The sequence below is a fragment of the Dermacentor andersoni genome, chromosome 10 (genome assembly GCF_023375885.2).
Source record: "Dermacentor andersoni chromosome 10, qqDerAnde1_hic_scaffold, whole genome shotgun sequence".
NCBI lineage: Eukaryota > Metazoa > Arthropoda > Arachnida > Ixodida > Ixodidae > Dermacentor > Dermacentor andersoni.
In genome coordinates, this window is record NC_092823.1 from 44,830,899 (window position 1) to 44,845,156 (window position 14,258).

The following is a 14,258-nucleotide window of genomic DNA, read 5'->3' on the forward strand; positions in this document are numbered from 1 at the left end:
TAGTGTAGGGTTATTGTACACAGTAATGTGTCAGACATTTCGTGTACTGCGCGCAGAAATAGATCAGTCAACTGAGTTTCTTGCTTCTATTATTTGGCGTTGCATGCACGACATTTCATGTCGAGAGGCACTTCGAGAAGAGAACCTTTCAAGAGCATAACTGCCCCATCACTCTCATTCACTACACGCATTTATAAAAAAAAATATAGCGACATTGTTTGAGTACATGCCAATGGTCCAACTCGGAAGCAGTTATGATTTAAAGCGGCAAGTTCAAACAGGAAGAATATTGCTACGGAACAGTTTTATTTTTTTGGAAAGGCGTTTACCGTTATTTGTTATCCGCACCTATGTCACATAACAGAGCAGGTTACAGTAAAACAGCAATAATGGTACTCTGCTCCATAACTAGGATAATCAAATAAACACGCAGGAATTAGGAGTACATGCGACACAAACATACACGCGTAGTCTTATGGCTGGTTGTATGTCATCATGCTTATCGACTAAAATAACTTTATCTTAACCCCAGTCCATAGGAAGACCGCATACTCACAAGGCCGGGTTTATACGTTACCGCATAAAATGGTTATTTTATCAAAGCTGCTACGCAAGTACTTTTGAAGTATCGCTGAACTCAAGCATATAAGTTCACTTATACATGAGGCTTTTAGACGGAAGTTGAAAAGGTCTATAAAATAAAAACTCTGTCTCCTTATAGCGTATTCCTTTAGTGCGGTTCACGGATGCATGCGCAGCTGTACTTGAACAATGTAAAAAAAAATTATAATCGGGTTTTACATGCCAAAAACATGATTTGATTGTGTGACATGCCGTATTGGGGGCCGCTGGAAATTTTGAGCACCTCGGGTTTTTAACCTGCACCTAAATCAGAGTACACGCGCGTTTTCTCATTTCGCCCCCGTCGGAATGCGGCCGCCGTGGCCGGAATTCAATCCCGCCACGTCGTGCTCAGTAGCCCAACACCATAGCCACTGAGCTACCACGGCGGGTGCTTTAACAATCTGTTGCGGCTTTTATGGGGGCAGCAGAAACAAACGCCACGGAATGGGAATGCCAACACAAGGTGCCCATGCGCCTCTTCTCAGCTTCACCAGATGTTCCATGAAAATATTCTCATTTAAGCTCCTGAGGCTCAATACAATATATAAAATTTAAGCGCAAGCTTTAAGGCCTAAGCTATCTAATATTAACTACTGCAGCTATGTCTTGTCTAAATGCTTTATTTACCTCTTAGGTCGTGCTGCTTCGTGCGTCAGAATTGTTACGAGTATCACCGCATATTTTATACATTAATGATTAAATATAGTTGAATGGCGAGAGCGCTTTGTGCACAGATCGGTCAGGGAGAGAGCCATAGCGCTTCTTATGGTAGCAAATGTCGTACACGTTCATCCGCCGATATGTCGGTAATTATCAAAGGTCCATGTCAGGAACGGCGTGGATACGTGTATCGCCCGAGCCACGAAGTGCTGTGTCGTGTGACGATCTCTTGTTTAAAGTTCAACACGTCAGAGGTATGCGACGGGCATTTTACCATTTGTGCACACGGGAATTGACGTCGAGAAAAAGTCCTTTCTGCTTGAGTGATTCACCTCGATGTCTATGTCCTCGCTTGCCGCACACCCCGTCGTGCATGCTTAGTGACCTTACGTCCACTGACGAGCGCCATATACGCAGTTCATGACGCTGCTCCCTAAAGCGTTGGCGTGAAATACTTTTATTGAGGAGTAGCACAGGCCAAGTGCATTTGTGGCGCAGCTTGCTAAAGCTTCGAGCTCTTCTTGAGGAACTGTTGTGACGTGGATTCTATTCCACGAAAAAAATGGAGAAATTCAAGTTATCTTTCACGTTTTGTAATAGTTGGATAGCGCACCATTTTGACGGGACACACAGAAGAGAAACCTACTCAATGGAGCGGTACTTGAAACTGTCGATTGTCAGCGCAATAAATACAAAAAGGTCACGTTCCTGCTGTGCTGCTTCAGCCGCTCGTTTAGGCATGGTGACAAAGGGAGGACAGGGACACGGTGTTACACTGCCCTGACTGTGGGTGTGCTCCGTATCTTGACAACAGTGCAGTTTTGTTCAGAGACAAAGATCAGTGCACGCGCGAGATTGTGGAGGCTGCAGTAAGGAATAGTGAAGATTATGAGCGCGTCAGCTCACCGTCTTTTTTCATATGTGCCTAAGAAATAAGTTTTATTGGGGGCAGCTGGTCACAAGGGCTTAGAAATAACAAACACAACTAATAAATTTATCTTACCGACATATGTGCGTTACTTTTTCGTCTATTTTACTACATATATTCACAACATCTGGCATATAGCGTTAGTTGGAAGTTATCGCCTCTTTCGTTCCTGTCTTTGTGTGCTTCTTGGCAGATACGCGCTAAAACATTAATAAGTTTTACCAGTACTCGTTAAAGAGATCCGCGAGCTCTTGCAGAGGTAGTCGGCTAATATTCAAAACACTTTATATGTGATCCGTTGAGGCCTTGGTGCAGTGTTCCGGGCAGTGAAACTAAGGGCATGTTTTTTCTCCAGCAGTTTTACATCTGCATCCGGATTTTTATTCGGATCGGCGGGTTTCAAAGGGGACGCGCTCTGATCCGGGGGTATGGGCACCGAAATATATAGATTTTATGTGTGTGGCCATAATAACCATGCCCTTTTGCTCCTCTACGTAAATGAGCTCATGGACCGTGGGGCCCGAAGCTGTTCTTCCTACTCAGCATTAGATGGCTTGAGTGCTGAGCAGCACCAATGAAGTGCATCGCCGTATAGTTCGAAGAACGATCGAAGAGTGCTTGTTGTTGTTGCGCATACAAGTCGACCATCTCCCGCTAAAGGATTGGCCAAGAAATGGGTACTTTACGCTAAGTTATAACTAGAAATAAACTTTCAAGACGACACTTTCAACTATATAGGCCGCATGACTAATTTGGAACGCAAACTACCGGGCCAAAAGCTAAGGCATGAGAAGAGACAAGACAGAGCGCTGTATCTTGAGTTTTCTCGCGCCTTAGCTTTTGTGCCATTAGTTGGCGCTCCAAATTATCCATGCTTCCATACCAACATGCCCATTTTGTTGTTTCTGACGCAGGAAGCTCTTCCTAGCATGCTTGCGATACCGGACACGAGTGCTGTCCATTGTTAACAAAATTAACCTTCGAGCCCTACAGGACATTCAAGGACAAGCCTTTCTAACATGTCTGGGGCTACCTGGATGTGCTTCAACTTTGTCAACAACTCCCATCGTGAGAGGCCACCCAGTAACGAGCTATTTAGCTGTCGACGCACTCCGGGTGTATGTTCGCCATATATCCAGAGTTCCTGACCGCGATATCTCCCACTTGCCTTAGAAAGGGCCCAACGCAGCGTTTTTCCAAATAAGCTGTGGCAGATCAGCACTCTTTGCCTTTGAGATAACCTCGCCTGCAACAAGAACGCCGTCTCCTCTGTGGTGCCTGAAAAAGCCTCCTGTTTACCTTGCTGTTGCAGGAATTGTGAAGGCTAGCCTGACGTCCGCAGCTTTCAAGCTGATCACATTGGAGCTTTGCATATTTCGGACGCTAACCGAATCCATGTTTGCACGGACGGGTCACTCCTGCAAAGTTCGACGGGCGCCATTGTTATACCATCTCGATTAGTCATCATCAAGTTAAGCCTTCACACGTCACGACATTTGCAGGTTCCGAACTCGCCACTTTTCGCTCTGCTGTAGAATACGTTGGAAGAGAACAATCTAGCAAATGGGCAATATTTTAGGACTCGAAAGCAGCCCTACAAAGCGAGCGAGTTTTACGACTTGGAAATGATGACCAAATGGTGTCCAAAATAAACAAAATATGCCTTTGTGTCTGGACGAGATATAATCTTTAATTGTCAGCCGGGAGATCGCGGCATCGTTTGTAATCATCTCGCCAATGATCTTGCTTGACGGGCCCAGGCTGGAGAACCGACACTATTTATACCTTTATCGAGAAATGACGCTGTACGTGAGGCTCGCAATATCGCGCGTACCATCACTTTGAGTCTGCAGAATACTCGACAGTTCTACCCATCGACTATACAGCTTCGAGCCATCACTGCAGCTGCTAATAAGAATGTTGAAACTTCTTCCTTCCTCAACTGCTATCATCATCGCTATCCTCAGAGTTGTCCCATGGGTCATTCCACGCCGACTGTTCCAACCTTGGCGCTCGACCATCAGCGATTTCTTTGAACAATTTGACGACTATCTATTTAAAACAAGAAGTCTTACTATAAAACATTTTTGCGAAAAAAATTTCAGCACCGCTAGGAACATGTTAAGCTTCTTAGAAAGCTCGAAAGTATGAGTTGTAAAACGCACTGTCAAAAACTTTTCTCATCTTAAATTAGGTTAGCAAACAATTTCGCCTTGAGAATGAAGATAGGCTTTTCACTTTAAAAAGGTGTTATCGATCTTTACGTTTCCGTGAGTTTTTTACACTGCACTAAATATGCAAAATTTAGTGCATATTGGGATTTTTTTGCAGAAAGAAAACTTTTACCGAAAGGTTATATTTCATAGTAACTAATTGCCAGCAAGTTGTACTGTAAGTGAAAAATAACTTCGGACGAATATAATGTCAAATGGCCTGTACAGCTGGCGACAAAGTTGCAAAAAAGTTATTTTCAGCCTATGTTTAGCAGTAAATGTAGTATTGAGGTGTCCGGGGTAAAACACGCTAAATAGTCTATTTATTAGAAACGTTCATTGTCTACAAACTGAGAAACTTTTATCAAACGAGAAAAACATTTTTGAGTTCGTGTTATGCCGGTCTCTGTGCTTGCACGTGTTTCCCCTTCGTAGGAAAGCGCCGTAGCGGTAAGTAGAACTTGCGCGGACGCAAAGTTCCCTGAATCGATGGAGGGACATCTAGGCAAGATAATCAGCTCCTCAAGCTTTTACTTGAGTGTTTTGTTAGAAATTAATAGCCTAGTCAATAAAAAGCCCTAGCCCCAATAGAGCGCATTTAACCGGATGTCGCCGCACACCGACGGCCTGCATAGCGTCGTCACGCGGCATCGGAAAGTTACGCCGGTGAGTACAGAGTGCAGTTTCGTACACTAAGATTTAGAAATGGGCGAAAACGTTGTGAATAAGAGAACAATCTGTTGCTTTGTTACGGCAAATATGTAGCAAATGTCAGCCAACACAATCGTGTTTTAGCGACCATGTTGGCAATGATGTTAGAGGAGTGATGTGGACTCGTCATTAAATGTTTCGGCATGCTTAAGTTCAAACTACTGCATTTAAAAAGACCATTGAAGGAAATAAATACGTTTAGTTGCTAGTCCACTCTGTCTTTCTTGTAGTAAAATGTTAAATTCAGACCGAATGAGGCAGTCCGCTGACCTTTGGGAAACGCAGGATTTAACATCCCGGGTGCGGTAATTGAAGAAAAAATAGGAAGGCTCGTTCGAGCTATCGACTGTAAAAAGGTTGCGGCTATAATCCTAACATGCGCTCCTATCCTCCTCAGATGCATTATATTTTTTTCACACAAAACCTAGCATGTTTCAATGCTTGCACTTCCCCTGGAGGTCTTCTTGCAACAATGTTCAGAATAAGGTTAGAATGACGTCTCTTAGGCATTAAAAGGCCACGATATATGCTTTAAATGAAAGGAAGGAGATTTCAAGGGAAAATATTTCCGGTACCTACAGCCACAATGTATTTCTGTAGTGGCTTAGCAAGACATCAGAACACTTATTGGCGATATCTGCCAGGGCAGTCAGATTATATATGCTGAAGCGTCGAAAGACTCATCCAGATCCGCCTAGAGGATTACAGTTTTGAGTGTGCCACTTTTGCGTAATAGAATAAGAAGGGCATCAGATACTTTTCTTCGCGGTTGTGCTTAATAGTCTTCTTGTATATGCGTGTTTAGAGTGGTCCCACTCATTCTTTCATATGTCGGAACGCAGGAATTAAAAACGCACGCTATTCATTTCACACACGTTTACTGCATCCGACATAGAGGAAGGAAACCCAGGACAGGCCCCGACCAGCACGAACGTACTGGAGAGAGTGTGGCGGAAGTTACGTGCTGTTTTTCGCAAAGGAGCACTGGAATGGGTACCCCAAATGTCCACATTGCAATAGTAACCACGCTCACGGAGCTTTCGCTGCTGCTCTCGGTCTCTGAAAACTGAGATAAGATTTTTCCGCCGGTGTCTTTTTCGCAGCACATTTTGTTCACGAAAAAAAGCTGACTTTGGAGTGTGGTGTGTAAGCTTGAAAGTTCTGTTTGGGTCTGTGAGGGTGAGTGTCAGCCAGCAACCTATACACTCAAGCAATCACGGCGCGGCTCTTCGTCGTCTTCTTCAACGTGCCACGGAAAAAATCAGGAGCTTCACTAAAACTGCTACAGAATTTCCGCAGGCTTTATTTTGACACGTGTCGGAAGCACACACTTCCGGTGGTTCGTAACAATGAAAGTTCAAACTTCGCGCCCATCTGCTCCGACGAGCTGCAGAACCACTGATTCGAGGCGCAACCTTTTTACAGTCGATAGCTCGAACGAGCCTTCCCATTTCTTTCTTCAGATAACGCAGACTGGATGTTAAATTCCGCGCTTCCCAAAGGTCAGCGGACTGCCTCATTCGGTCTAAATTTAACATTTAACTCCAAGAAAGACAGAGAGGGTGAGCAACTAAACGTATTTATTTCCTTCAATGGTTTTTTTTAAATGCAGTAGTTTGAACTTAAGCATGCCGAAACATTTAATGACGAGTCAACATCACTCCTCTAACATCATTGCCAACATGGTCGCTAAAACACGATTGTGTTGGCTGACATTTGCTACATATTTGCCGTAACAAAGCAACAGATTGTTCTCTTATTCACAACGTTTTCGCCCATTTCTAAATCTTAGTGTACGCAACTGCGCTCTGTACTCACCGGCGTAACTTTCCGATGCCGCGTGACGACGCTATGCAGGCCGTCGGTGTACGGCGACATCCGGTTAAATGCGCTCTATTGGGGTTAGCGTTTTTTAGTGGCTAGGCTATTAATTTGTAACAAAACACTCAAGTAAAAGCTTGAGGAGCTGATTATCTTGCCTAGATGTCCCTTCATCGGCTCAGGCAAAGTTGCGTCCGCACAAATTCTCCTTACCACTGGGGCGCTTTCCTACGCAGGGGAAACACGTGGAAGCACAGCGACCGGTATAACACAAATTCAAAAATGTTTTTCTCGCTTAAAACAAAAAGTAATCTGATAAAATATTCTTAGTTTGTACATAATAAATGTTTCTAATAAATACACTATTTAGCGCATTTTTACTCCGACCACTTCAGTGCTAAATTTACTAATAAACATAGGCTAAAATTTACTACTAAACATAGGCTAAAACTAACTTTTTTGCAACTTTGTCGCCAGCTGTACAGGCGATTTCACATTATATTTGTCCCAAAGTATTTTTCACTTCCAGTACAACTTGCTGGCAATTAGTTACTATGAAATATAACCTTTCGGTAAAACTTGTTTCTGCAAAAAAATTCCTAATATGCACCAAGTTTTGCATACTTAGTGCCATATAAAAAACTCACGGAAACGTAAAGATCGATAACACCTTTTTTAAGTGGAAAGCCTGTCTTCTTTCTCAAGGGCAAATTGTGTGCTCGCCTAATGTATGAAGAGAAAATTTTTTGACAATGAGTTTTACGGCTCATACTTTCGAGCTTTCTATAAACGTCATATGTTCCAAGTGGTGGTTAAAAATTCTGTTCGCGGAAAAATATTTGGCAGAAAGACTTCTTGCTTTAACTAGGCAGTCCTCAATTTTTTTTAATGAAATCGCTGATGGTCCAGTGCCAAGTTTGGGGAAGTCGACGTGGAATGACCTTCATATAAACGCAATGTTGGTTCGTCGACCGCTTTTCCTCTGCGGTCCTTCGCGGGTTTTTACAAACTGGGGCCGGAACCCAGGAGCTGTATTATTCAACGACAGATTAGTCCCCAGGAGCCACCGACGAGGAGCCCGCGCACGGATTCGCTGGGAAGCGCGGAGCCAATGGAAGCGACTGCCATCATCCATCCACCGACAGCCGCCTGCTACAAGGAGGCTCAGATGATCTTGGATAGGACTCTTATCAAAAGGACGGTAAGCATCATCTTTGATGATATCGACACGGCTCTCTGTGAGGCCACAATGACTAAACTTCCCCTCACGAGCTGCCGGCTCAAATCGCTTCACGAGAGGATTCGTTTCATAGACGGAAACATCGAAATATTGATTTCTGACGATGACACATATGAAGAATACACTATTTAGGTAGACTACAAGCATAAATTGGTTGTACTGAAGTCTGACACATATGAAGAATGTACTATTCAGGTAGACTACAAGGATAGATTCGTTACACTCGTCTAAAACCGTGCTTGATTCGACATAGTGTAAACACTAAAACACTGTAAACACATTTATAGAAGCAGAATACCCATCTTATTACTCTTGTACCTTGAAGTGATGCAAAAGATACAACCGGTAAAAGATTGTACGACCGAAGCTACAAGCGATGACCATTTCATCCTGTCCTTTTCCTTGTTGATATGGTGTCACCCACTCCACTCTGCAATGCCTCGACGACTGAGGCTATCGAAAATAAATAAATAAATAAGTAAGCAAATAATTTACTAAATAAATAAATACATAAATAAATAAATCCATTGAACAAGGTAAAAGAAAGAACCGCATAATAAAGAAATATTCAGTGACACGGGACTACCTACTGAAGAGAATATTGTGTCTCAAACCGATAGCAACATAATTAATGACTAGGATGACAGAGCCGAAGACAGCTACCAATTGCAGTCATCATCTTTGACTTTAGAACGCGTCGCAAGCAAACAGATCAACAAGAAGTGGAGAAGTAGGTCTTGTAACCATAGGGATACCAGAAGAGCCTTCGTACAGTGTGCAGGACATGCGAACGGTTGAAATAGCTACACGGGATTGGACAGCGTCTGTCATGAATAGTTCCGGTGTCCACGAACACCTCATTTTCACCGAAGAGTCATCACACCATCCAGGCAAGGGAACGCACACTCATTGCATTAATGACCACGAAGGTGCACGCATTAACGGAAGTGACAGGAATTCCAGCCACTGCAGGTGCCAACAACAGCACGCTCATCATCACTGTGCAATTAATGCAGAACAGCATCTGGCCACTGCTCTGCCTCCCACCATCAGAACTAACTGCTTATCTCTTAAGAGATCATAGGTGGCACAAACAACTAACGTCCGACCATTAAGACTACTATTGGCGCAGATATCCTGTAAAGCAAGGACAACGATGCATCAGAAACCGGATATGATCTGCGCAAAATAATGCAATACAAAGACAGAGCAAGGTATTCGTTTCGCCGACTACTTTGCCGACGCATCACATCTGGTGACGTTCACAGTGTTTCAAGGTAGCTGTAATACACAGGTCATCAACCTATACAAATATAGGTTGATGATGGTCATAAAGATCCTGTTCATGACCACACATGGGCGTTCACGTAGATGCTGGCTTAGTATTGTTACGGGGAGAATCTATATGCAGAGGACATTTTTCACAACGAAAGCGCTCAATGCTGCAGCAATGGCATGGCTAGCGCGTACACGCTAGATAGCTACACCATAGTCATCCTCGTTGAAGCAGCGACCACAGCAACGCCGCCCGTGACTTTACCCGCCGGTGGCAGAAGCACCATCCTGGTGCAATTAGGGCTCCGGTTGAGAGCGGTACGGTTTAAGGCGCGAGCCATGAACTATGTCATTCGTGAGTTGCTGATGCTGACTTAAGATTTAGCGGAGCAATCTCGAGCGTCACATTAGTGACTTTGCATCTGATACGGTAAGGGCGATTATAACGTGAGAGAACATTTCACGTAAGCCAACGCGACGTGATGGCGACCACAGCAAGACGAGGGATCCTAGTGGGAAGTTAAGCTCCCGTTGTCATTGGTCCGAAATACTTTTTTGATTAAACCGTGGAGCCGACAAGCGATAACGGGCAACCTTGCAGGCGATGTCATCACGGGCAAGAGCACTGCGACCATAGTCAATGGTTGAGCGTGCATGAGGATGGAGCATGGTGTCTACGGGCCATGGCTGGTCATAGCCAAACGGTACATCAAAAGGTCAGTAGCCAGCTGCATCGTAATGGGAAGAGTTGTAGGCGAAGGACATAAAATGCAGGGGCCGTATTCTGTAGCGGTTCCTTTGGGAACCGGTTCCTTTGGGCTGTTGCCATTGGTCGGCGTTTCGTTGTCGTCATCCCTGGTGGGCGGGACGACAAATTTTGATGACGTCACACAGGTTGCCAATCTTCTGGAAAGGAACCGGTTTCCTGCTAGGAGAGGAACCGCGGAGAAGTGGTTCTCTCGAGGGTCGCGCGCGGGGGCGAGCATGATGTCGAGGGTTGCTAGGGCAACCGTGGCTGCCGGCTAACCTCGCGCCAGCTGACGAGCCGGCACCTAGACGAGACGAGACAGAGACGGCAATGGCGGCTCCTTTGGTTGTGTTGCTGGGGAGTGCCGAAAGACAACGACGCGACGAGAGGCAACGACGCGACGCGTTCGGCATGGCCGAAGAAGAGTTTCGAAGGCATTTTAGGCTCTCCAAAGACATAGTGTGACGTCTTTGCGATGAGCTGGAAGGACATCTCGGACCTCAAAGATTTCGTGGTGTCGACATTACGATGAAAGTGCTGTGCGCGCTGCGGTTTTTTGCCACCGGGAGCTTTCAACAGTGCGTCGGGAATGAAGAAGCGATTGCACTGTCGCAGCCTTCGATCAGCCGGATCATTACAGCCGTCGCCAAGGCCATTACGGTTGTGGGCAAAGAAAAAGGATGGGTTAGATTCCCATCCACGGCGCAACAGAAAGCCGCCGTCAAGGAAGGCTTTCTTAGCCGTGGAAAAATTCCAGGAGTTCTAGGATGTGTGGACGGGAGTCTAAAAGCCATCGTTCGCCCTAAGAAGCTCGGCCCCGGCGAAACGGAATCGTACTGGAGCCGTAAAGGGTATTACGCCCTCAACTGTATGGTCGTGAGTATTGTTCACTGACAAATATTTTCGATATGTGATTGCGCGAGTGCACGTTGTAAAAAACTTCGTTTCGTTATTTTTCATCAATTGCCGGTAATACTTGCGTTCTTATTCGAGAAAGTAGCGTTTGTGTTGTATGTGTAATGACGACTTTGATCTTGGCAATAGAACCCGGCCGCACTTTTTCAGTGCTCTCTAATCACAGTTGAATAGCCTTTTCGATGCTACAATGTAAACACATTACGCGCGACTTAAACCGGAATAGACGCCGTAGCAGTGAAGGGAGTCTTCGTCTGCGAGCGATCCTAACAGAAGACGAGCCCTTGTGATTCTTATTCGACGTAAAACTAAAGCATTGTGGCCAACAGACTGTAAACGTGAAAAGGAGCATCCCATCAATGAAAATGGTGTGAGGGAGAATGAGAATGTGTGGACACCCATTTGCTCTGGCTGTTAATAGGGCACATGCTGCCACTTCCGCGTTCTTTCGCTTGTAATAGGCACTTTGTCTGGAAAAACAAGAAAAAAACCAGGTGGCACTCTCTAGCAGAATCTTGTACAATATGGACGGAAGAAACCAAAGGAATTATTTTGCACATTGTGTTGTGACCGCACGCCATACATGAGCACATGTACACATGCCAACATTGCATTTGTAGATAACATTGTTATCATGCTGATGATTAGTTCAACTGCCTACTGCGTATGTTGATATCTCCTTTTCTGTAATTGTGTTGGCTGACTGAACAGTAACTGATTGGCAAGTAGTGTTGTAAGCAAAAGTTTGTGCCAGATATTTGTTGCAGTGGCATTGACACCTTCTCTTTGCTTTCTCTTACGAGGTGTGTGATGCAAAGCTGAATATCCTGGCAATTGACCCGCGGTTTCCGGGATCGTGCCACGATTATTTCGTTTGGAGGCATTCTGCATTTCGCCGCCGCCTCACTCGTGGCCTGTTACTTCATGGAGAAGTCTTGCTTGGTAAGTGCACCTAAAGTAGCAGTGCTTCTTCCACATGTAAAACATACACAGTCAAATAGTTTTGCATCCTAGCAAGCTTTAAGAAAGCGTGATTTGCTAGAAATGTGTTGTGAATGTAGCAGTACCTAATGAACCTGCAGCGACTATCGAGAGAAACATGTCTCTCTTAGAAGGCAGATATTTTTACCAGCATGTATACAACAGCTGACATGTTATTCTGTTTATTTACTTATTAATTTCAATACACTGAGTGCCACGTGGAGCGTTACAGGCAGGGGTGTAATTCTACAGAACACGTCGAAATGGCAGTTTTCAAGTATGATGGAAAAGGGTTGGTGACAATGGACTCGGGTAGCTGGTTCCTGGTCATTGTCCTTGGAACGAAGGAATAAGCGTGTGCGTGAAACTTTCGGCATCGACGTTAGTGATCGGTGTAGTATATATTGTAGAATAGTGCAAGTTGCGCTATTTTTCTTTGTGTCACAATGTCTGCAATTTTTTTTGTTGCAGCGACATGTGGTGCTGGAGTGATTATAAAGGATCAAACGGGTAGCTCGAGTTCGGGTACCTTCACGAGAAGAGGTACGAAAAGTAGAGTAAGGATCCCAGATACTGGCAGCATATTCGAGAGTAGACCTTAGAAGTGTTTTATAAAATAACACTTCTGAAGAGAGAAGAGCTAATTAGTTTTAGTGGAGGATGTACATTTAGGGAGAAGCAAATGGGATGAGCGGAGCAGAAAACCACGAGTATGAAATAAATATTACATGTCCAACTTAACCCGAGAATGAGATTTGCAGCCGAGACAACAGGTGAAATTGGGCTTTTCTTTAAAATGAGTCGAACTTTCTTTACAACTTTCTGGGAAGGTCAATGTTCGATAGATATTGCAACAATAAATCCAAGACCCGCTGCTGTTGTAAAAGGGCCCTGGCGTAGACTGTGTTCTTGCATTGTGCCTTAATGTATCCACGTTCGTTCACTGACGTGCAACACTTTACAGGGGACTCTGGGTACCCGCTAGAGCCATGGATCATGACTCCTGTGCCTGGTCACCCAAATCGCCTCACGGCAGAGGGGCGCTATAATGAGGCACACGCATCAATGCGAAATGCCGTTGAGCGGTGCATAGGAGTCGTCAAGAGCCGCTTCCGATGCCTGAAGAGGTATCGGGTGCTCCACTACTCGCCTCAGAAAGCAGCCACTATTGTTGCAGCTTGTGCAGCGCTGCATAACCTCTGCCTTGCAGCAGGCGTGCCTCTGCCAGACGACCCAGGTGACGACGGTGCACATGACGACAGCGCACAGGAGCCAGCCCAGGCACAAGTGCCGCTTCAAGTACAGGTGCCACCGCAGGCGCACCCTGTACAGCCTTCTCGAGCTGTGTTTCAAAGAGGCCGTGCGGTGCGTGAATCCATAGTTGGTGTGTTTCGGCTGCCCAGAAATTTGCGCATTGCCTACCTGCAAAGTGTGTGCCGGCGCATTCGCTGGCAAATGAGGTGGAGACATGTGCTGGTGTAACATGTTTTATTTTTATTATCATAAAAGTAAATAGGCCGTGCACTTCAACATAACACATTGCGTGTGCTCACATGTGGCTAATCATAGTATGCTGCATACTGCAGTAGTGGAAAGCACATGATTTGTCTATGTTGAGCATGACAGATACACATGCAGTGACAAATAACCATGTGCCATTATGTTACTCCTTTGCTTTGTTCACTGTGCTTTTGAATATTGTCTCGCCAGGGAATTTTCTTTAAATAAAGGTTATTTCCAAGGTGAATGGCAACCAATCTTGCATTGTTGAATATTGCTTTGCAATGCCTATTTTACTGTGCAGTATGCATTGTTCCAAAGCTGAAGATGTCTGTTCATGTGTGACACGCAAGAGCAGCATGAGTTGCACAGCAACTGAAATGTCGTCAGCAATCTGTATAGCACATATTGAAACGTATAGCAACAAACGAGGCATGTCAAGCACTTATTGGAGCAGGATTGGAGCTTTGTTTAAACTCAAGAGTTGCTTCAACATTGCATTTCTTGCACACATGATTTCACGTAATGCTCGTAATTGCTGCTTAACAAGGTGCAACAATATAAACAAAATCATGACAATGAAACATTTCTTTATTTATTCATTTTATTCGTTGGGTACCTGCTTCGCCATTCAGGCATTAC

At 44.7% G+C, this 14,258-nt stretch overlaps 1 long non-coding RNA gene across 1 annotated transcript; it reads left to right on the forward strand.

Moving 5' to 3' along the window:
- Positions 1-11,629: 11,629 nt before the first annotated feature.
- On the forward strand, positions 11,630-13,863 carry LOC129388256 (uncharacterized). Its single transcript, XR_011890737.1, has 2 exons — positions 11,630-12,077; positions 13,081-13,863. It is a non-coding gene; the product is annotated as an uncharacterized lncRNA (long non-coding RNA).
- Positions 13,864-14,258: the final 395 nt, after the last annotated feature.